This window comes from Amphibalanus amphitrite, unplaced genomic scaffold, assembly GCF_019059575.1.
Source record: "Amphibalanus amphitrite isolate SeventyFive unplaced genomic scaffold, NRLGWU_Aamphi_draft 001762F_arrow, whole genome shotgun sequence".
Classification (NCBI taxonomy): domain Eukaryota; kingdom Metazoa; phylum Arthropoda; class Thecostraca; order Balanomorpha; family Balanidae; genus Amphibalanus; species Amphibalanus amphitrite.
The window spans coordinates 27,152-49,684 of NW_024883255.1; the positions used below are offsets into that span (position 1 = coordinate 27,152).

Sequence of the window (22,533 nt, forward strand, 5' to 3'; positions counted from 1 at the left end):
TTTCTTCATATGCAGAAACAAATGTATGAGCAGGTGTGCCGAAAATGGTGGCGCTGCGCGCCGCCGTTCTGAGATATTCGCGAAAAACCTGAGGGGGCGGGGTGGGGGGCGTAAAACGCCACCCAGCACAGCGCGGGTCAAGGTCGGATGGTCACCTTAACAGTCGGGTTTTAGTCTCGCAAAACACTTCCATGGGCGTCCAATATTAAAATCAGCTTGAAACAATCACATAAAATGTGTTCTACTTAACAGTAATGGAAATAAGTATGTCACGTCCAAACGCGTCTCGCCGCGGTATCTAATAATCTAATATGTAAGGAAGGTTGAAAATGCTCGCTGAAATCGAATAGTGTACGAAAATATGTGTGTAGGCATTAAAAAAAAAAACAGTCGGAAAAAATAATAACAGTGGAAAAATAATAAGCACAAACGAGACAAAAGAATCTTAAACGGTTCAGCGAGTGGAGACCATGGGCTCCACCACCGGGGGGGGGGGGGGAAGGGTACGGGGGACGTGTCCCCCAATATTTTACATTTTTAACATTGTGCCTATGGATGCTGCATGGAAAGAATCGACTTCAAACAACCTTCGCCCCCCCCCCCAAAAAAAAAAACATCGGGTCGTGACGGAGTTCTTGTTTAAAGAAGTAAAAAGGGTCAAATGAACGTTCTTTTAGGATAAGGACAACATTATCCCACAAACATGTTTTTTTTTAACCCTCGCATGTGTAGGGGGGGGGGTCGGATTGACCCCCTTTCCCCATGGTTTTTCGCGAATAACTCGCGTAAAAAGCGGCTGATCGCGACGAAACTTTCAGTACCATCGCATTGATCAATTTTACACCTACCCTGAAACTTTCATGACCCTGACCCAAATGACCTTTGACCTGTGACCTCTTTTCCGAGACCATGTTTGGCCGGAATCGCGATTCGGCGTACGTCGGCTCGCATTAGCCGCGCGTTTGCAAGCTTTTCGTGGTTTCAAACGTTCAAACATGTGATTTGATGCTGCTCCCATGCATTAGGGTGGGTGTCAAGGTCACCTGAAGGTCAGGTCAGGTCATTGACCTTTGGTGACCTCGGGTGACCTCTGTTCACTTTTTCGAGTTTTACATGTTTCTAGGCTAGTTTTTGGAGCTGAATTCGAATTTAACAACCATTTGAACATTTACGAAGTAGTTTTGGTGCCTTCGTAACATGTTACGAAGCTGTCAGAGGCGGTTGACACGTACTACGAATACCCGTCACGACGCCTACTGATTGACCTGACCTGACCTGACCCGACCTGGTCTAAATGCTTAAAGACATCATCTGTGATCAAAACTAACACGATATTCGTGATCAGTACCCCGAAAAACCCCTTAGCAGCCACACTTTACGACTTTCTAATAGGTCCCGATTTTCCCGACTTTGGGTCATTGACCTGACCTGGAAGGTCAACCAATGACCTAGGACCTTAAAATTGGGTATCATCGGCTTCCTCTCGTCACGGGCAACACGCTCGTTTTTTCCGCGAAGCTCTAGCTCGATCAGGGGCCAAACGGCAAGGGGGGGTCCAACCGACCCCCCCCCCCCTACACATTAGAAGCTGGAAAACGCCGCACACATGCAAGGGTTAAATTTAAATATAACATAACTCACCTCTTCTTTTTCGAACTATGCCGGGTAGGTATCCCTCAGTTTCTCGATCGATCTGCTCCGCCGTTCACGGTTGGCACCGACCTCCTGACCCCGGCGGGGAATGTCTGCTGGTCCATCAGTTCACCTCCCTGTTCTCCGCGGCGCATGCGATTGATAAAAGCTTCATCGACAATCACCGAGCTCTTCACAGATAACTTGCCCGTCCCATCCTTCGCTGCACGCCTTCCCCGCTCCTGCACTCTCCCGCACAATTTCACAATAGCCTCAACAATTCAACGTGAAGTACGCGAGTCACCGACCCTGAATAATGATAATACTAACCCATTTAAGATGGGTCTTACTAACGCGGATGCCAACGCATAAAACCAAAAATGCGTTCGTTAACCTTACGCCTTGCAGACGTGACAAACACGAGGAAAACACTGAAGTTTATTACAAAACCCATCATACGAAATCTCTGCCAACATGCAATTCAAGAGCCGGGTACGGGGCGCAATCCGTTAAACACAACACTAAAAGAGGTCCGTAAAAAAAAAACAATGAAACACTCCCATAGATCGCAAACACTGCGCGAGATCGCTTAGTTTTTGAACCGCTTCCTACCGCGAGATCGGCGCACTGCAGCTCGAAGGGTGCTGGCTGCTGGTATTCTGGCTCAGTAGCGCGAGGGCATGGAAGACCATGGGCGCACTTTCTCCGTCGCCATCCTTGAGACTGCAGTTTCCAGAAAACGCACCAGTGTCTCCGAAACTTTACCTATGGACCGAAAACAATAAGCTGTTAAGAAATAAAGCCAAAACTTCAGAAGACATCGGCGAGGTGTGTTAAAGGGAATAGTTCACTTTCACGAAAATAGTTTTTTCAATGGATTTATGATTTTTTATGCTCAAAATGATCAGCAAAAAATAAAACCTTTTTATAAAAAAAAATATTTTCTATATTAATGAAGAAATACGATCGGCTTTGTATCGGATTTGGTGACAATCGGCGCAGCGCTTCTGGAGATAGGTATATCAAAAAAAACTCGTGAAATAACCCGTCGTGAAAACGGCTAGTGTTTTTCTTTTTGCAAAGCATGCCGCGGTAAATTATGCAGATGGCATAATTATATTTTATATACTGACACTGTGATCGCAAGATACAGAAAGAAGTAAAAAAAATCTAGTAACTTTTTAGGAACCTGTTAAGATGAGCTATAGATCTCCGTACCTATCGAACAGGAGCAGGCAGACTTCACATTCTGAAGCCACCCGGCGGCGAGCATCCGGCGTCGATCGGGGCGGGCGTCTGCACCGGCACCAGCCCCGGCAGCAGTGCGATGGTATATCCAAAAGAAACTGTGAAAGGAGACTACAGTCGGTATATTTTAACGACACATTTTTGAAAAAACTACTTCCCTACCTTAATGTAAGTCCAACACAACCCAGAGGAACCCAGCGGATAAAATATTTACATAATATTTTCACGTATTTCATCATCAAAACTTTTCATAGAACAAAAGCATTGAATATCGTTAAATACGCATTCCATTATTAAAATAACACCTACAAAGCAAAAATCTTCACTATTTATAATTACCTATCTTTAGGGCACATCTCTCTTCGGAGATGTGCTCTCACATCTCCCTGATATCTCACGGTACCTTATATGCCTATTTCCTCGCGACACACAATTGCGCTTGTGGTCATTGATCAATAATAAATACTAATAAGGTAAGCATATGAACATACTTACTATTGGCCTCGGAATCCGAGTTTCAGTTTCTGCACACCAAGTCCATAAAATGCTGCACACGCGAGCGACGCACTTTCACCACCAAGCAACAGAATTCAACTGAAATAATGGCAGACGCGCGCGAAACGTGCGCGGCTGTGCCACATCGGCTCAACCAATCAGCGAGCTGGAAGCCTACTCACGGCTAGATTACTAACCACATACTCATGATCCTGAGCATAAATACCAAGCATCGATGAGTACTGCCTCACATCATCGCAGGAGCTACGAACAAACTAAGGCATCGTTGGTAAATACGTTAGTTTACCTGAGTATGGCATGAGTCTTATCCTGAATAAAAGGGTTAGTTTCCATGGGGTGGTAAAATTTTTTCTCAGTGTGCTATAAGATCTCTATGGTCCTGTATCCCTGCATTCCTGTTTAACCCGCGCCCCACTGGGGGGGCTATTTATAGCCCCCCCTCCCGTTTTTCTGCAATAACTTCCAAACCGCTTGACGGATCGACGCCAAACTTTCAGTACCTTCGGCTGCATCAATTTGACACCTTGTGTCAAAATTTGAACTTCGTAGCTACCATAGGTCGGCCGGAAATGACGTCAGAGTGACGTCATGTTCGTCCGATTTCGACGCAAAACATTGATCCACGGCAATCGCTCCCAAGAGCTCAGTTTTTAAGCTAGATCCAATTTCTTTGCATGAGAGAACTCAGAATTGATCGCGCTATCAAACTGCTATCTCGGATTTTCAAAATTTTGAAAATTTGGAAAATTTTATATAATAATATTCAAAATTTATATTTTTATATTTTTTTCAAAAAGTTTTTGATTTTTCGAAAAAACCGGAATATATGTGACAGAACGCATGATTATGACTAACTCTAGCAAGTTTTAGCTAAATATCTTCAAAAATGGCCAAGTTATACGCATTATTGCAAATAATTCACAATTATTAATTTTTCAAATCAATTTTTCAGTACGTATTTGGCATCGTACACCAATATAAATGGCACCATCGTGTTCCTGAGCTCAAACTGCATCCAATAGACACCTTTTTTGTTGAAAAATTTCAACTTCAAAATTTGACCTTTTTTGACCTGAAAGTGACCTGACCTAAGCTAAATTCGACTCAAAATGACCTCGAATGACATAGACGACATCAAATTCGAAATCTATGGCCTAAATGGACCATAAAACATGTGTCACATGACCGACGCATGATATAATATTTTCGTGACCTGTGATGACCTGACCCTGACCTGAAAATCAAAGTACAAGTTTGATACCCTCAAGGTATCTAGAGCATCTGTTCACGAGTGTGGAAACCAAAAATGAGCCTGATCTGACTTGTAAGACGGCGGCCAGAGCCCAAAATGTGAACAAGCCAAAGTGCTAATAATTTTTACTTTGACCTGACCTGTGACGTCATCGGTGACCTCGAGGTCTATGAAATTAGGTTTCGCACGACAGTTTTTCCGGGGCTATCAGACGCCGTTTGAATTTTGACGATCGGCCCAGTAGTTTCGGAGTTAGGGGGGGGGGGGCTATGAATAGCCCCCCCCCCCCCAGTAGGGCGTGTTATACACAGACCCCAGTGGGGCGCGGGTTAAAATGCGGGACAAGTGTAAACATTCTTTTGGATGGTAGCGCCAGCATGGAACGCTTATTGGCTCACCAAAAGCGCCTCTCTGGGCATCTGTCTACTATAAACGTAAGCACGCACTCATATGAAAAGCAAGGTGACAACTGACAGCTACACGCTTCATAGTTTCATAAAAAAATGTGCGCTCATAAATAAATATGCGTATAAGGATCTGCTAGTGTAATTTTTCAAGAACGTGGCATACAAATGTGCGTGAATGCGATGTCACGTATACATGGATCACACAATGAGGCTTTATCATGCATCAACACTTTAGTATGCGACTGCACGTTTGTAGACGGTGGCGACGTTTGCAGAGCACTTTGAGCTGCCTTGACTGCCCACGACGGCCACCGGAGACCGTGGTCCAGTCCATGGTGCAGTCCGTGGTCCGGTCTGTGGTGCAGTCCGTGGTCCGGTCCGCGGTCCCGTCGTCATACTTTCAATGGAGGAACTTTTTGAGAAGTTTTGGAATCTTTGAATGGTGACGAATGGCTAGCGAGGTGCCTATTGCCCGGTCAAACCGCCACTGCCCGGCATATATACAGTAATATGTATGTTACAGGCAAAGTGAAAACCCGGGCATTTTGCAAAATGCCTAGGCAGATTGCAAACTGCCTGACCCGCCAGTCATTTTGCAAAATGCCTAGGCAGTTTGCAAACTGCCTGACCCACCAGGCATTTTGCAAACTGCCTAGGCATTTTACAAAATGCCTGACCCGCCAGGCATTTTGCAAAATGCCTGAGTTTCCATATATTCCACCGTTTTTGTTGACTTCAGGCGTTGACCATATACGTTCCACTGAGCCTGAGCCCAAATACAGGTGTGTCACGAATACAGGTTGTCACGAAATTGTTGCGGGATATTGTACTTGTGTCCCGAAATTGATTGCTCGTAGTTGCGTCAGTGTCCTCCAGCACCTCGCTGACAAGTTATCAGCGGCCACGTGGTCTGTCCCTGCGGCACATGGTGAAGCTCAAAGAGGCCTATGTAGCCCATTATGCCCCAAACGAGAATCACCAGTGGATGCTTCACTGTCTCGACGGTGCAGCGCCTCTGCTGCTGTTGGCCCAGAACTGGTTGTCGGGATGGTTAGTAACTTAGAAAAGCTCTATGATCGCCTCATCACTGAAAAAGTCTGAATCTCTATAGTCCTGAATGGTCCAGATTTGGTTGGTCTTGGCGAAATCCAGCTGCATCACTTTTGGATGACGGTATAAATTCAGGGTTGCAGCCTGAGGTTTAGCGGCCTCAGCTTTATGTTAAGGTCTTCAGATACCGGGGGATGGCCGATTTAGATGTCGAGCACCCTCAGGGGCGCGGGAACTACTTTCCGACCGGGGGGGGCACACCATAATAGAGATCAACCTAGGGTACCCCCAAATCTAGTTTTCTCACCGGTTTTAGGCCACTCATTTTTCACCCCTCGGCTTTTTCAACAAAAAAAAGAAAACATTTGCAAAAAAAGTGTCGCATTCCGTCTCAAAGCTGTGGGGGCACCGCCCCCACGGCCCCCAGAGTTGGGGGGGCAAGCTGCCCCCACTGCCCCCCGGCTCCCGCGCCTATGAGCGCCCTGGTCCAGATGCCCTGGTGCCGAACCCGTTAAAATTACGCCCATTCAGCACTTAGAAGGGACATGGGAGGGACAACATAACAGACCGTGCCAACCGCGCATCAGTTTCGTGCTATCTGTAAACTACGTCTTGCGTCAATTCCGTCGAGATGGAACTACCGCTGAATGGACTTGAGCCACCGTCTCCGCAAGACCGTATATAGGCGTCTCCGTACCTTTCGTATATACGGAGTTGACAGTTGTACCCGTGTGTATAAAAGCTGCGATGTCCAGTATTCTGCTCTGGTGGGCTACTGTTCTGGCAGAGGCGATTGATAATGTAAACGTGTAACGATCGAATTTTCGTAATTTGATAGAGTATTCTTTCCTGATCAATATCCACCCACAGTATTTTCAAAAAGCCACCAAGGACTCTTAGAAACAGCGCAATTATTGCACCGAGCGCATGTCTACCAACGAAAACACGCCCGGTGCTCGGCACCCGACGGCCGCTGGGGCTCAGTGACCTGAACTCGGCGGCGCTACCCGGAGAACGCAGTGTCTTCTCACTTGGTGCGTATTGACAGCGATTAACATTTGTAAGCGCCAGTTACAAATGATACTTACCTATACATTACCGCTAGTGCGAGTTTGATGTCAGGCATTTTGCAAAATGCCTGGGAAAATATTTCAGGCAGTTTGCAAAATGCCTGGTGGGTCAGGCAGTTTGCAAACTGCCTAGGCATTTTGCAAAATGCCTGGCCGGTCAGGCATTTTGCAAATTGCCTAGGCATTTTGCAAAATGCCCGAGTTTTCACTTTGCCTGTAACATGTACACAGTACAGTACGCAGTATACAATTTGCACAGCAAAGAGCTTGGCCCCAATCAGTTTTTCATAGAATTAGGAAGTCGAGGTAAGTTCGTCAAGATTAGGTTAGGCTAGGTTATATGACGATCAACGTTACCGAACCGCGGCGGCACCGCGCCGGCTGAACCGCCAGCTCCGGGAATCGGGTGGTGCGGGCGCTCCACCGGTGCCTACCACACCACATGGCCGGGTTCAGGGTGGGGACCGTGACCGCTGCCGAGGCCAGCGTGGATCGATAGCGAGGGGAGCAGGGGGCGACACTCATGGTCGGTCAGAGCTGGGCGCAGCCGGGCGGGCTCTCTGCTGTAGGCCGCGAGCTGCTCCAACACCTGCCCGGTTGTGGTGCCCTGCCGGCTGCCCGGCTGCCCGGCTGACGGCTGTATTATACCGGGTGGCCCAAAAAAAACGTTCCGAACTTTGGAGGCCTATATCTCAAATTCGAGTGCAAATAACGAGCCAAAATTTTCATCAAGTTTGCGTCACTTCTTTGCGCAATGGTATGCCAAATTATAACACTGTACCAGCATTTTCAAGCCAGCAATCTTATGTTGAATTAAGTAAGACGTTTTTGCTTTTTTGCCGTTTTTGAACGGTAGTAATGATTGGCTTAGACGTACGTACGTACCATGTTAGAAAAAATAGAAAAATAGAACACGTGAATAATACCAGCACGTGTGCTGTTATTTTAAATATTTTTGTCCCACTTATGTGCCAAATATTCAAATGCTAAGCCAAAATTGCATTAATGGATGTCATTCATTTCAACACAAGTCCTGTTTCGAAGAGAAGGAGCGGCACGGTGCATGGGCTACTGCTGATCGCCCTCCCTTCAAGAAGATCAAATAGTAAATCGACCGAATAAGGAAAAAAGCTAGAGGGAATGTGTCACCCTGAGGCCTGAACCATCAATGAGGCTAGTTGCCAGTAGCAGTCATGGCTGCAGGCTGTGGTGCCGAGATGGAAGTGGCCCGTTCACTCACATTTTTAGTAAACATCTGAGCAAAAAAGTGATTTTTACATGGCATGCTAGAAACACGAACCGTTTAAAAAGTTATCGACCGAATAACATAAAAATCATACCATTTGCTGAAAATATATGCCGCATTGACTATTGGAAGTTTCAATCATCTTAGCGCCGCTGCAACTTGCAAGGCGCTGGCACAGCGGACTCACTTCCGGTGTTCACAGTCATTATAGCAGGCTGCGCCTTGTTCGTGTCGGCTCCTCTGCGGACAGTGTGTCCGTGTGCCGTCACGGGCCCCAGAGAGCCACCGCGAGACTATGTAGACGGCTGGCATCTGGTCGGGCGGTTCACCACTGTGCGAAGAGAGCATCTGAAAATGACCAAGAGGTAATTAATCAAAGTCTGTGACACACTAAAAATCACTAAGAAATAACCCACATCTGACATTTTACATGGTATGCCTGGTAATTCAGGTTTTCAAACCTACAATGCAACCATTAACGACACTTGACAATGAGACCAAACATCTTCTGTCCATGATAACTGATCAAGCATGCGACAGCACGATTGTAATTCACATGTCGTACAACCACAACGAACATAACAATTTTTATTACCTATAGCTTTCCCGCTCCCTACATCACGGATGAAGTGTGCACTACATATACTCACCCTGTTCTCAAAGACGGACTGATTTCCCTGCAACGACAACAGTTGAACCGACCGCTTGCTATGTAGAGCCAGTTCAAAAGCAATATCCTGAGGCAGCAGCTCAAAGGAGGGATAGACACTTGACCAACGCGGCAACGAGACTGGCCGCTGCGCTCAGAGGACGCGTCTGCCTGCACGCGGCCCATCTGATTGCTTTTCCAGGCTTTCTGGGCCACCGGATATGGTGCCCGAAGCGCCTTCTCAGATCGGTTGGGATAACAACGTAAATCACAAGCCTGTCTAAACATGGGATTCGAAACATGGGATGGGATTCGATTGGGCTATCCGTATCGCGTCCCAACCGATTAAGCATGCGGTCCGGAAATCCCGAGTCACCCCTACCGCCGGCCTCTGAGGTCCGGTATCGATTGGGACAACCCAAGCCTACCCAACCCGGTAGGGACAAGTCGGGACATCCGGAGCCTATCCTGACCGTCCCCAACCGCATCCCGGACGAATTGCTGGCTGGGGATTCGGCCCCCCCCCCCCTGAGATCTCGAGAACGAAGCAAGATAGCGACAAGCGGTAAACGGCATCGGATACGCACGGCCAAGATCTACAATTTTTACTAAGGTCATTTTCAGGTCAGGTCAAAGATGACGTCACAGGGGTCGAAAAAGTCAAAATGGCGGCACTAGATATGGAGAGAGTTTTTCTCGAATAACTTTCGAATTAGTCAAGATAGGAACAAACTAAGGGCATCATCGTGATCCTCTCGTCAATCCGCATCGAATGATATATATATATATATATATGTTGACCTCGAAAGGTCAAGGTCAAAGGTTGACCTCAGGTCACGTGACCTCGAGGTCATCATGTATATCATTCGATGCGTCTTGACGAGCTGAACACAATGAGACCATCCACGCGTCTGTATCTTGTTCCTGTACGGAGTTATTGGCCAAAAACCTTTGGTGACCTTTGATGACGTCACATGACCTCACAGCTGCCCAACAGCAAAACAGACCTCAAGGTAGTGAAGGTTGATCGTATATGAAGTCATGTATGGTATATGGGGCCATTCCGACCCGTTTTAGTGGTAAAAACAGGGAGTTGATTTTTCCCCCATTGACTTATAATGGGGAGGTCGCGAAATTGACCTGACCTTAGGTCACCGATATCAAAATTCCGAGATATACAAATTGCACATACTGGTACCCTAACTAAACCCTGAAGAGAAGAAATTGATCGGTCAAAAACTCTAGCTCTGGCGTGATTGCAAACTTTTCTGAGGTAGCGTCACCAAATCGCCTCTGGTGACCTGACCTGAGGTCAGATCAACTCAAAATTTTCAGACATGTTGCGTAGAAGCCTTTTAGGAAAAGTCAGAAAATTTGAGCTTCCTAGCTCAACGCGTTTGGGAGATATAACCAAAAAACCTCAGGGGGGGCTCCTGAGGCCCCCCCCGCCAGGAATAGGGTTAAGACCGCTTCACATACAAACGGTAAAGTCCTATCCACTTACGTGCCCATCGCGTTTACTGTATGTGAAGCGGTTTTTAGGTTAAAAATTCCGACATGTGACTATTTTTCTGTTGGTAAAACTGACCTCTGAACGAGATCTCAGCCGTTCCTACCTCGCCCTAAGCCGCTCCTACCTCGCCCTAAGCCACTCCTATCTCGTCCTCGACCGTCCCCATCCTCACCCTCGACCGTCCCCATCCTCACCCTCGACCGTCCCCATCCTCACCCTCGACCGTCCCTTCATCACCTTCTGCTGCCCCTACCCTGGATCGTCCCCACCCTCACTACCCTGCCCGCATTCCACCATTGAACCGTCCAACTTTGTTGGCTGTCCGTTCCCCGAAGGCGTCGGCTATGGCCTACCCGTCGAGCCCCGGCCCTTCTGTGTCGCCGGTCGCGTAGTTCTGCGAACGACTCTGACGGCACGGGCCCGCCAGCCGGCGCGTCGGCGAGGGACCACCGAACCACGTGCGCTGGGGAGCACTCGGTTCGTGGAACTGGGCGACATGCTGTGAGGGCGGCCCCTCCCTGCGTGCAGCTGTTGTATGGTGTGTAACGTGGCTGTAAAGGTGACCTCCTGGAACTCTGCTAGCGCCTTGGAGTAAGAATATCTGTGGTAAAATAAAAAAAGGTTTATGTTATGCCTCCAGGCTCCACTCCTACACCAACACTGCGCCTACCAATGGAGTCAAAAGTCGTATTGTCCGTGTCGACTAGCATGCAAGTCGAAGTAAATGCATAGGTATTTGTAGATTACTGCACAGTGGGTTGAGGATCCATTTTATTGAACGTATCACAAGAAAGTACCCTTACTTAAAACTTGTTTGCGCAACGTCGTTGAGCTGATGACATGCGTAACTGGACTGATTGCAAAATGCAAACACATATGCGTATTGCGCATTCGATCTTTTACTCAGTGTTACGTGTTACCGATAAACATTCTCATTCATTGTGTGCCTCGATCTGGATAATATTGGTCAACGGCGCACTTGACTCAGACATCACCGTCCGTCTTTTCGCCTGCATATAAACGCTAAGACGTATGTCATGATGCACCATACAGCCTTACATTTGCAAAAGCGGCTTTAATTCACACCCGCATTTTGTGGTCACGTTTTTGTGACCCTACCCATTGTGCAGAAGCGTAGCATCACGGAATACCTGGGTGCACGACTCGCGTGTACTTTAAACTTTTATGAGTATTCCTCGGAACGGCTTAAATCACAGCTGGAGAGGCCAACACCTCTCTCCTCCCCAGGGGAGGGGCTCCCCTCCCCTCCCCGGGACTTATCCCTTAGTCTCATGGCTTCAGCCTCCAGGCGTGTTCGGGGGGAGGCATTGAAGCAGATTCCACTGACTCTGCAGGAATGAAGCGCTCGTGATTCTATGTCGGCTAAGAGAAGAGCGCACTCAGATTTACGTGGTGTAATTTATGTGTTTATAAAGCTAGTGTCAGAAGTGTAATGCTGTTCTTTATGTACCTATACCAGGAATGAGGTAAATAAGTTTGAGTTTGATAAAAATTAGATGGAGCTGCCCATGCATGCAAATTGCAAGGCTATGACAAATTTATTTATGTGCACTGTATCAATAGAGCCACGTTTTGGTGTGTTTATACTTCGTAAAATGCAATCATATGTAATCATAGGCATGAAAAATGAAATGTTATTGCCTTGCCTATGGTGCACATACGAGTATAGGTACCTATGCACAAGTACATATATGCCGCCCCAAATGATGTTCAGCTGTGTTTAACTTGTGGATTGGACTGAGATGTGAACAGATACGCCACAGATCCATACGTCCAGCCAGCATGTGCAGCTATAGCCGGGGAATGTCCCACATGCTGGTGCTCCCTGTTGCTACGAGTAGCGGTTTCTGTCTGCCCCGAGGCCAAAAGTCACCATTATTGTTCACCGAATCACCGGAATTAATGAAGGCGTGTAACTTTTGGCTCGCCGGTGGACACCACAAGGGTTTCATTATGTTCAAGGTGACTCCCACTTGGAGCGATAATCACTGGTAATTCACTGATTTTTTATGTGACCTTCGCCGGATGCCGGCTGTCCCACCCTGTAAATGGCTAGGGTAGTTCGCGGCATATAGCGGTGGCATGCTGTAGTGTTTGGTACTACGCGGTGGTCTTGTTTATAATTATTGGTCCTATGTGTTTGATACTAGATATAATGTACTGATATGATGCTAATGTTAAAAAAAATTTACATTTTTACATTTTTAACATTGTGCCTATGGATGCTGCATGGAAAGAATCGACTTCAAACAACCTTCGCCCCCCCCCCCCAAAAAAAAAAAAACATCGGGTCGTGACGGAGTTCTTGTTTAAAGAAGTAAAAAGGGTCAAATGAACGTTCTTTTAGGATAAGGACAACATTATCCCACAAACATGTTTTTTTTAACCCTCGCATGTGTAGGGGGGGGGGTCGGATTGACCCCCTTTCCCCATGGTTTTTCGCGAATAACTCGCGTAAAAAGCGGCTGATCGCGACGAAACTTTCAGTACCATCGCATTGATCAATTTTACACCTACCCTGAAACTTTCATGACCCTGACCCAAATGACCTTTGACCTGTGACCTCTTTTCCGAGACCATGTTTGGCCGGAATCGCGATTCGGCGTACGTCGGCTCGCATTAGCCGCGCGTTTGCAAGCTTTTCGTGGTTTCAAACGTTCAAACATGTGATTTGATGCTGCTCCCATGCATTAGGGTGGGTGTCAAGGTCACCTGAAGGTCAGGTCAGGTCATTGACCTTTGGTGACCTCGGGTGACCTCTGTTCACTTTTTCGAGTTTTACATGTTTCTAGGCTAGTTTTTGGAGCTGAATTCGAATTTAACAACCATTTGAACATTTACGAAGTAGTTTTGGTGCCTTCGTAACATGTTACGAAGCTGTCAGAGGCGGTTGACACGTACTACGAATACCCGTCACGACGCCTACTGATTGACCTGACCTGACCTGACCCGACCTGGTCTAAATGCTTAAAGACATCATCTGTGATCAAAACTAACACGATATTCGTGATCAGTACCCCGAAAAACCCCTTAGCAGCCACACTTTACGACTTTCTAATAGGTCCCGATTTTCCCGACTTTGGGTCATTGACCTGACCTGGAAGGTCAACCAATGACCTAGGACCTTAAAATTGGGTATCATCGGCTTCCTCTCGTCACGGGCAACACGCTCGTTTTTTCCGCGAAGCTCTAGCTCGATCAGGGGCCAAACGGCAAGGGGGGGTCCAACCGACCCCCCCCCCCCCCTACACATTAGAAGCTGGAAAACGCCGCACACATGCAAGGGTTAAATTTAAATATAACATAACTCACCTCTTCTTTTTCGAACTATGCCGGGTAGGTATCCCTCAGTTTCTCGATCGATCTGCTCCGCCGTTCACGGTTGGCACCGACCTCCTGACCCCGGCGGGGAATGTCTGCTGGTCCATCAGTTCACCTCCCTGTTCTCCGCGGCGCATGCGATTGATAAAAGCTTCATCGACAATCACCGAGCTCTTCACAGATAACTTGCCCGTCCCATCCTTCGCTGCACGCCTTCCCCGCTCCTGCACTCTCCCGCACAATTTCACAATAGCCTCAACAATTCAACGTGAAGTACGCGAGTCACCGACCCTGAATAATGATAATACTAACCCATTTAAGATGGGTCTTACTAACGCGGATGCCAACGCATAAAACCAAAAATGCGTTCGTTAACCTTACGCCTTGCAGACGTGACAAACACGAGGAAAACACTGAAGTTTATTACAAAACCCATCATACGAAATCTCTGCCAACATGCAATTCAAGAGCCGGGTACGGGGCGCAATCCGTTAAACACAACACTAAAAGAGGTCCGTAAAAAAAAAAACAATGAAACACTCCCATAGATCGCAAACACTGCGCGAGATCGCTTAGTTTTTGAACCGCTTCCTACCGCGAGATCGGCGCACTGCAGCTCGAAGGGTGCTGGCTGCTGGTATTCTGGCTCAGTAGCGCGAGGGCATGGAAGACCATGGGCGCACTTTCTCCGTCGCCATCCTTGAGACTGCAGTTTCCAGAAAACGCACCAGTGTCTCCGAAACTTTACCTATGGACCGAAAACAATAAGCTGTTAAGAAATAAAGCCAAAACTTCAGAAGACATCGGCGAGGTGTGTTAAAGGGAATAGTTCACTTTCACGAAAATAGTTTTTTCAATGGATTTATGATTTTTTATGCTCAAAATGATCAGCAAAAAATAAAACCTTTTTATAAAAAAAAATATTTTCTATATTAATGAAGAAATACGATCGGCTTTGTATCGGATTTGGTGACAATCGGCGCAGCGCTTCTGGAGATAGGTATATCAAAAAAAAACTCGTGAAATAACCCGTCGTGAAAACGGCTAGTGTTTTTCTTTTTGCAAAGCATGCCGCGGTAAATTATGCAGATGGCATAATTATATTTTATATACTGACACTGTGATCGCAAGATACAGAAAGAAGTAAAAAAAATCTAGTAACTTTTTAGGAACCTGTTAAGATGAGCTATAGATCTCCGTACCTATCGAACAGGAGCAGGCAGACTTCACATTCTGAAGCCACCCGGCGGCGAGCATCCGGCGTCGATCGGGGCGGGCGTCTGCACCGGCACCAGCCCCGGCAGCAGTGCGATGGTATATCCAAAAGAAACTGTGAAAGGAGACTACAGTCGGTATATTTTAACGACACATTTTTGAAAAAACTACTTCCCTACCTTAATGTAAGTCCAACACAACCCAGAGGAACCCAGCGGATAAAATATTTACATAATATTTTCACGTATTTCATCATCAAAACTTTTCATAGAACAAAAGCATTGAATATCGTTAAATACGCATTCCATTATTAAAATAACACCTACAAAGCAAAAATCTTCACTATTTATAATTACCTATCTTTAGGGCACATCTCTCTTCGGAGATGTGCTCTCACATCTCCCTGATATCTCACGGTACCTTATATGCCTATTTCCTCGCGACACACAATTGCGCTTGTGGTCATTGATCAATAATAAATACTAATAAGGTAAGCATATGAACATACTTACTATTGGCCTCGGAATCCGAGTTTCAGTTTCTGCACACCAAGTCCATAAAATGCTGCACACGCGAGCGACGCACTTTCACCACCAAGCAACAGAATTCAACTGAAATAATGGCAGACGCGCGCGAAACGTGCGCGGCTGTGCCACATCGGCTCAACCAATCAGCGAGCTGGAAGCCTACTCACGGCTAGATTACTAACCACATACTCATGATCCTGAGCATAAATACCAAGCATCGATGAGTACTGCCTCACATCATCGCAGGAGCTACGAACAAACTAAGGCATCGTTGGTAAATACGTTAGTTTACCTGAGTATGGCATGAGTCTTATCCTGAATAAAAGGGTTAGTTTCCATGGGGTGGTAAAATTTTTTCTCAGTGTGCTATAAGATCTCTATGGTCCTGTATCCCTGCATTCCTGTTTAACCCGCGCCCCACTGGGGGGGCTATTTATAGCCCCCCCTCCCGTTTTTCTGCAATAACTTCCAAACCGCTTGACGGATCGACGCCAAACTTTCAGTACCTTCGGCTGCATCAATTTGACACCTTGTGTCAAAATTTGAACTTCGTAGCTACCATAGGTCGGCCGGAAATGACGTCAGAGTGACGTCATGTTCGTCCGATTTCGACGCAAAACATTGATCCACGGCAATCGCTCCCAAGAGCTCAGTTTTTAAGCTAGATCCAATTTCTTTGCATGAGAGAACTCAGAATTGATCGCGCTATCAAACTGCTATCTCGGATTTTCAAAATTTTGAAAATTTGGAAAATTTTATATAATAATATTCAAAATTTATATTTTTATATTTTTTTCAAAAAGTTTTTGATTTTTCGAAAAAAACCGGAATATATGTGACAGAACGCATGATTATGACTAACTCTAGCAAGTTTTAGCTAAATATCTTCAAAAATGGCCAAGTTATACGCATTATTGCAAATAATTCACAATTATTAATTTTTCAAATCAATTTTTCAGTACGTATTTGGCATCGTACACCAATATAAATGGCACCATCGTGTTCCTGAGCTCAAACTGCATCCAATAGACACCTTTTTTGTTGAAAAATTTCAACTTCAAAATTTGACCTTTTTTGACCTGAAAGTGACCTGACCTAAGCTAAATTCGACTCAAAATGACCTCGAATGACATAGACGACATCAAATTCGAAATCTATGGCCTAAATGGACCATAAAACATGTGTCACATGACCGACGCATGATATAATATTTTCGTGACCTGTGATGACCTGACCCTGACCTGAAAATCAAAGTACAAGTTTGATACCCTCAAGGTATCTAGAGCATCTGTTCACGAGTGTGGAAACCAAAAATGAGCCTGATCTGACTTGTAAGACGGCGGCCAGAGCCCAAAATGTGAACAAGCCAAAGTGCTAATAATTTTTACTTTGACCTGACCTGTGACGTCATCGGTGACCTCGAGGTCTATGAAATTAGGTTTCGCACGACAGTTTTTCCGGGGCTATCAGACGCCGTTTGAATTTTGACGATCGGCCCAGTAGTTTCGGAGTTAGGGGGGGGGGGCTATGAATAGCCCCCCCCCCAGTAGGGCGTGTTATACACAGACCCCAGTGGGGCGCGGGTTAAAATGCGGGACAAGTGTAAACATTCTTTTGGATGGTAGCGCCAGCATGGAACGCTTATTGGCTCACCAAAAGCGCCTCTCTGGGCATCTGTCTACTATAAACGTAAGCACGCACTCATATGAAAAGCAAGGTGACAACTGACAGCTACACGCTTCATAGTTTCATAAAAAAATGTGCGCTCATAAATAAATATGCGTATAAGGATCTGCTAGTGTAATTTTTCAAGAACGTGGCATACAAATGTGCGTGAATGCGATGTCACGTATACATGGATCACACAATGAGGCTTTATCATGCATCAACACTTTAGTATGCGACTGCACGTTTGTAGACGGTGGCGACGTTTGCAGAGCACTTTGAGCTGCCTTGACTGCCCACGACGGCCACCGGAGACCGTGGTCCAGTCCATGGTGCAGTCCGTGGTCCGGTCTGTGGTGCAGTCCGTGGTCCGGTCCGCGGTCCCGTCGTCATACTTTCAATGGAGGAACTTTTTGAGAAGTTTTGGAATCTTTGAATGGTGACGAATGGCTAGCGAGGTGCCTATTGCCCGGTCAAACCGCCACTGCCCGGCATATATACAGTAATATGTATGTTACAGGCAAAGTGAAAACCCGGGCATTTTGCAAAATGCCTAGGCAGATTGCAAACTGCCTGACCCGCCAGTCATTTTGCAAAATGCCTAGGCAGTTTGCAAACTGCCTGACCCACCAGGCATTTTGCAAACTGCCTAGGCATTTTACAAAATGCCTGACCCGCCAGGCATTTTGCAAAATGCCTGAGTTTCCATATATTCCACCGTTTTTGTTGACTTCAGGCGTTGACCATATACGTTCCACTGAGCCTGAGCCCAAATACAGGTGTGTCACGAATACAGGTTGTCACGAAATTGTTGCGGGATATTGTACTTGTGTCCCGAAATTGATTGCTCGTAGTTGCGTCAGTGTCCTCCAGCACCTCGCTGACAAGTTATCAGCGGCCACGTGGTCTGTCCCTGCGGCACATGGTGAAGCTCAAAGAGGCCTATGTAGCCCATTATGCCCCAAACGAGAATCACCAGTGGATGCTTCACTGTCTCGACGGTGCAGCGCCTCTGCTGCTGTTGGCCCAGAACTGGTTGTCGGGATGGTTAGTAACTTAGAAAAGCTCTATGATCGCCTCATCACTGAAAAAGTCTGAATCTCTATAGTCCTGAATGGTCCAGATTTGGTTGGTCTTGGCGAAATCCAGCTGCATCACTTTTGGATGACGGTATAAATTCAGGGTTGCAGCCTGAGGTTTAGCGGCCTCAGCTTTATGTTAAGGTCTTCAGATACCGGGGGATGGCCGATTTAGATGTCGAGCACCCTCAGGGGCGCGGGAACTACTTTCCGACCGGGGGGGCACACCATAATAGAGATCAACCTAGGGTACCCCCAAATCTAGTTTTCTCACCGGTTTTAGGCCACTCATTTTTCACCCCTCGGCTTTTTCAACAAAAAAAAGAAAACATTTGCAAAAAAAGTGTCGCATTCCGTCTCAAAGCTGTGGGGGCACCGCCCCCACGGCCCCCAGAGTTGGGGGGGCAAGCTGCCCCCACTGCCCCCCGGCTCCCGCGCCTATGAGCGCCCTGGTCCAGATGCCCTGGTGCCGAACCCGTTAAAATTACGCCCATTCAGCACTTAGAAGGGACATGGGAGGGACAACATAACAGACCGTGCCAACCGCGCATCAGTTTCGTGCTATCTGTAAACTACGTCTTGCGTCAATTCCGTCGAGATGGAACTACCGCTGAATGGACTTGAGCCACCGTCTCCGCAAGACCGTATATAGGCGTCTCCGTACCTTTCGTATATACGGAGTTGACAGTTGTACCCGTGTGTATAAAAGCTGCGATGTCCAGTATTCTGCTCTGGTGGGCTACTGTTCTGGCAGAGGCGATTGATAATGTAAACGTGTAACGATCGAATTTTCGTAATTTGATAGAGTATTCTTTCCTGATCAATATCCACCCACAGTATTTTCAAAAAGCCACCAAGGACTCTTAGAAACAGCGCAATTATTGCACCGAGCGCATGTCTACCAACGAAAACACGCCCGGTGCTCGGCACCCGACGGCCGCTGGGGCTCAGTGACCTGAACTCGGCGGCGCTACCCGGAGAACGCAGTGTCTTCTCACTTGGTGCGTATTGACAGCGATTAACATTTGTAAGCGCCAGTTACAAATGATACTTACCTATACATTACCGCTAGTGCGAGTTTGATGTCAGGCATTTTGCAAAATGCCTGGGAAAATATTTCAGGCAGTTTGCAAAATGCCTGGTGGGTCAGGCAGTTTGCAAACTGCCTAGGCATTTTGCAAAATGCCTGGCCGGTCAGGCATTTTGCAAATTGCCTAGGCATTTTGCAAAATGCCCGAGTTTTCACTTTGCCTGTAACATGTACACAGTACAGTACGCAGTATACAATTTGCACAGCAAAGAGCTTGGCCCCAATCAGTTTTTCATAGAATTAGGAAGTCGAGGTAAGTTCGTCAAGATTAGGTTAGGCTAGGTTATATGACGATCAACGTTACCGAACCGCGGCGGCACCGCGCCGGCTGAACCGCCAGCTCCGGGAATCGGGTGGTGCGGGCGCTCCACCGGTGCCTACCACACCACATGGCCGGGTTCAGGGTGGGGACCGTGACCGCTGCCGAGGCCAGCGTGGATCGATAGCGAGGGGAGCAGGGGGCGACACTCATGGTCGGTCAGAGCTGGGCGCAGCCGGGCGGGCTCTCTGCTGTAGGCCGCGAGCTGCTCCAACACCTGCCCGGTTGTGGTGCCCTGCCGGCTGCCCGGCTGCCCGGCTGACGGCTGTATTATACCGGGTGGCCCAAAAAAAACGTTCCGAACTTTGGAGGCCTATATCTCAAATTCGAGTGCAAATAACGAGCCAAAATTTTCATCAAGTTTGCGTCACTTCTTTGCGCAATGGTATGCCAAATTATAACACTGTACCAGCATTTTCAAGCCAGCAATCTTATGTTGAATTAAGTAAGACGTTTTTGCTTTTTTGCCGTTTTTGAACGGTAGTAATGATTGGCTTAGACGTACGTACGTACCATGTTAGAAAAAATAGAAAAATAGAACACGTGAATAATACCAGCACGTGTGCTGTTATTTTAAATATTTTTGTCCCACTTATGTGCCAAATATTCAAATGCTAAGCCAAAATTGCATTAATGGATGTCATTCATTTCAACACAAGTCCTGTTTCGAAGAGAAGGAGCGGCACGGTGCATGGGCTACTGCTGATCGCCCTCCCTTCAAGAAGATCAAATAGTAAATCGACCGAATAAGGAAAAAAGCTAGAGGGAATGTGTCACCCTGAGGCCTGAACCATCAATGAGGCTAGTTGCCAGTAGCAGTCATGGCTGCAGGCTGTGGTGCCGAGATGGAAGTGGCCCGTTCACTCACATTTTTAGTAAACATCTGAGCAAAAAAGTGATTTTTACATGGCATGCTAGAAACACGAACCGTTTAAAAAGTTATCGACCGAATAACATAAAAATCATACCATTTGCTGAAAATATATGCCGCATTGACTATTGGAAGTTTCAATGTTGTATCTTAAACACTTTCTGAGAAATATTGACTTAAAACTGGGAACGTTTTTTCTGGGCCACCCGGTATGTCCCGTCTGTGACCCAGTGCATCAGTGACACGTAGAGCCCTGAGCCATGCCACGGGCCATGACCTGCGGTTGCGATGCGCGGTATGTCAACAGCAGCAGGTGTCATATGACGCCCTCCTCGCCTCCATGAGTGCTCCAGAACCGGACAAAACTGACCGGAAGTGTCTATGAACATACCGGAAATGATCGTCTCCGAGCGTAAACATCAATGTCAAATGGACAATGGACGGAAAATAAATGGATTGATGATGGGCGGTGGAATGGAGGAAATGCGTTACTTGGTATTGGAAGGAATGCAGTGCGCGGCGGAACACCTTCGGGGGAGGGGGCACTGCCGACGTCCCATTCTTTCCATGCAACGCCCGATAGGGCTAAAATGTCAAAATCAAAGGGGGGCATGGTGCTCCGGTGCCCCTACCCCGTTCCGCCGCCTATGCCTCAATATCGCACAAACGTCCAAGTGTTTTAGGAAACATCAATCAAAGCTTTACCTATAACATCAGTGGATTTGCCCACGTATGTAAAAATATGTGTCATACAATCTCTAAGTGACTTTGTTTTATATCATTTGGTATCCTTTTCAGCGGAATGCTAAGAATAAAAGCATGTGTTTTTAGCAAGTTATGATTTGAGCAATCGTGAATCGTACCGTGGTCCGAAAGGGCAAGAAACACTCGACAGTGGCCGATGTGCTGCATGGGTGAAATCACTGAAGCGGATACAATGCTCTTTTTAGGAAACGGAACGCTCACAATGATGAGGTTTGCAAAATAAATGTAGGTACGGCAAATTTTTGCATCAACAGATTATGTACATACTCTATATTTTACTAACAAATGGCGACTAATGAGTCACTCGTCCTCTACCATAGGCGCGGGAGCCGGGGGGGGGGGCAGTGGGGGCAGCTTGCCCCCCCCCCCAACTCTGGGGCCGTGGGGGCGGTGCCCCTACAGCTTTGAGACGGAATACCACACTTTTTTTGCAAATGTTTTCTTTTTTTGTTGAAAAAGCCGAGGGGTGAAAAATAAGTGGCCTAAAACCGGTGAGAAAACTAGATTTGGGGGTACCCTAGGTTAATCTCTATTATGGTGTGCCCCCCCCAGTCGGAAAGTAGTTCCCGCGCCCCTGTCCTCTACAGTCGATATATGCCGTCTACCCGCGCGGCGGTCTGGCCTTGTTTCTGAGCGACCTGGGATCGGTGACCTGTTGACAGGAGACAGACGGATAGCGAGGACTGATGTGGGAACCGGAGCGCCCATCGCCGTCCTGTCCCCATTCCCGACTGCGAGGGGAGGCGCAGCCCGGGCCAGGAGGGCCAGCCGAGGCGGGAACGAACCAGCAGAATTCAAATCAACCGCCGGATATGGGTGCATGGAGCAAAAGAACTAGCGAGTGAGTCTACTAAGAAATATTATGCTAAAAAAAACGGATTATGATATTGGAACTCGATTACATTGATAGGCTTTGTAGCTTCAGGGTATAGTTTTTATGTTTCTCAGCCCTAAACATTGCATGATTACCTGCCGTTAACCTAAATTGCAATGCTTTGAATCACACGTTACATTCTAAAAACGAAAGTCTTCACAAGCAAGTTAATAACGAGTGTCTACCTATGTATCAAAGTCGTT

At 46.9% G+C, this 22,533-nt stretch overlaps 2 long non-coding RNA genes across 4 annotated transcripts; both read right to left on the bottom strand.

Moving 5' to 3' along the window:
* Positions 1 to 2,056: 2,056 nt before the first annotated feature.
* On the bottom strand, positions 2,057 to 3,635 carry LOC122375036. 2 transcript variants are annotated; one of them, XR_006255324.1, is made up of 3 exons: positions 3,376 to 3,635; positions 2,851 to 2,978; positions 2,057 to 2,397 (listed from the first exon to the last, which is right to left on the bottom strand). It is a non-coding gene; the product is annotated as an uncharacterized LOC122375036 (long non-coding RNA). The 2 variants fall into 2 exon arrangements; XR_006255325.1 differs by lacking the exon at positions 3,376 to 3,635 and adding an exon at positions 3,220 to 3,328.
* Positions 3,636 to 14,332: 10,697 nt separating this feature from the next.
* LOC122375037 lies at positions 14,333 to 15,912 on the bottom strand. 2 transcript variants are annotated; one of them, XR_006255326.1, is made up of 3 exons: positions 15,653 to 15,912; positions 15,128 to 15,255; positions 14,333 to 14,673 (listed from the first exon to the last, which is right to left on the bottom strand). It is a non-coding gene; the product is annotated as an uncharacterized LOC122375037 (long non-coding RNA). The 2 variants fall into 2 exon arrangements; XR_006255327.1 differs by lacking the exon at positions 15,653 to 15,912 and adding an exon at positions 15,497 to 15,605.
* Between the last annotated feature and the right edge of the window lie 6,621 nt (positions 15,913 to 22,533).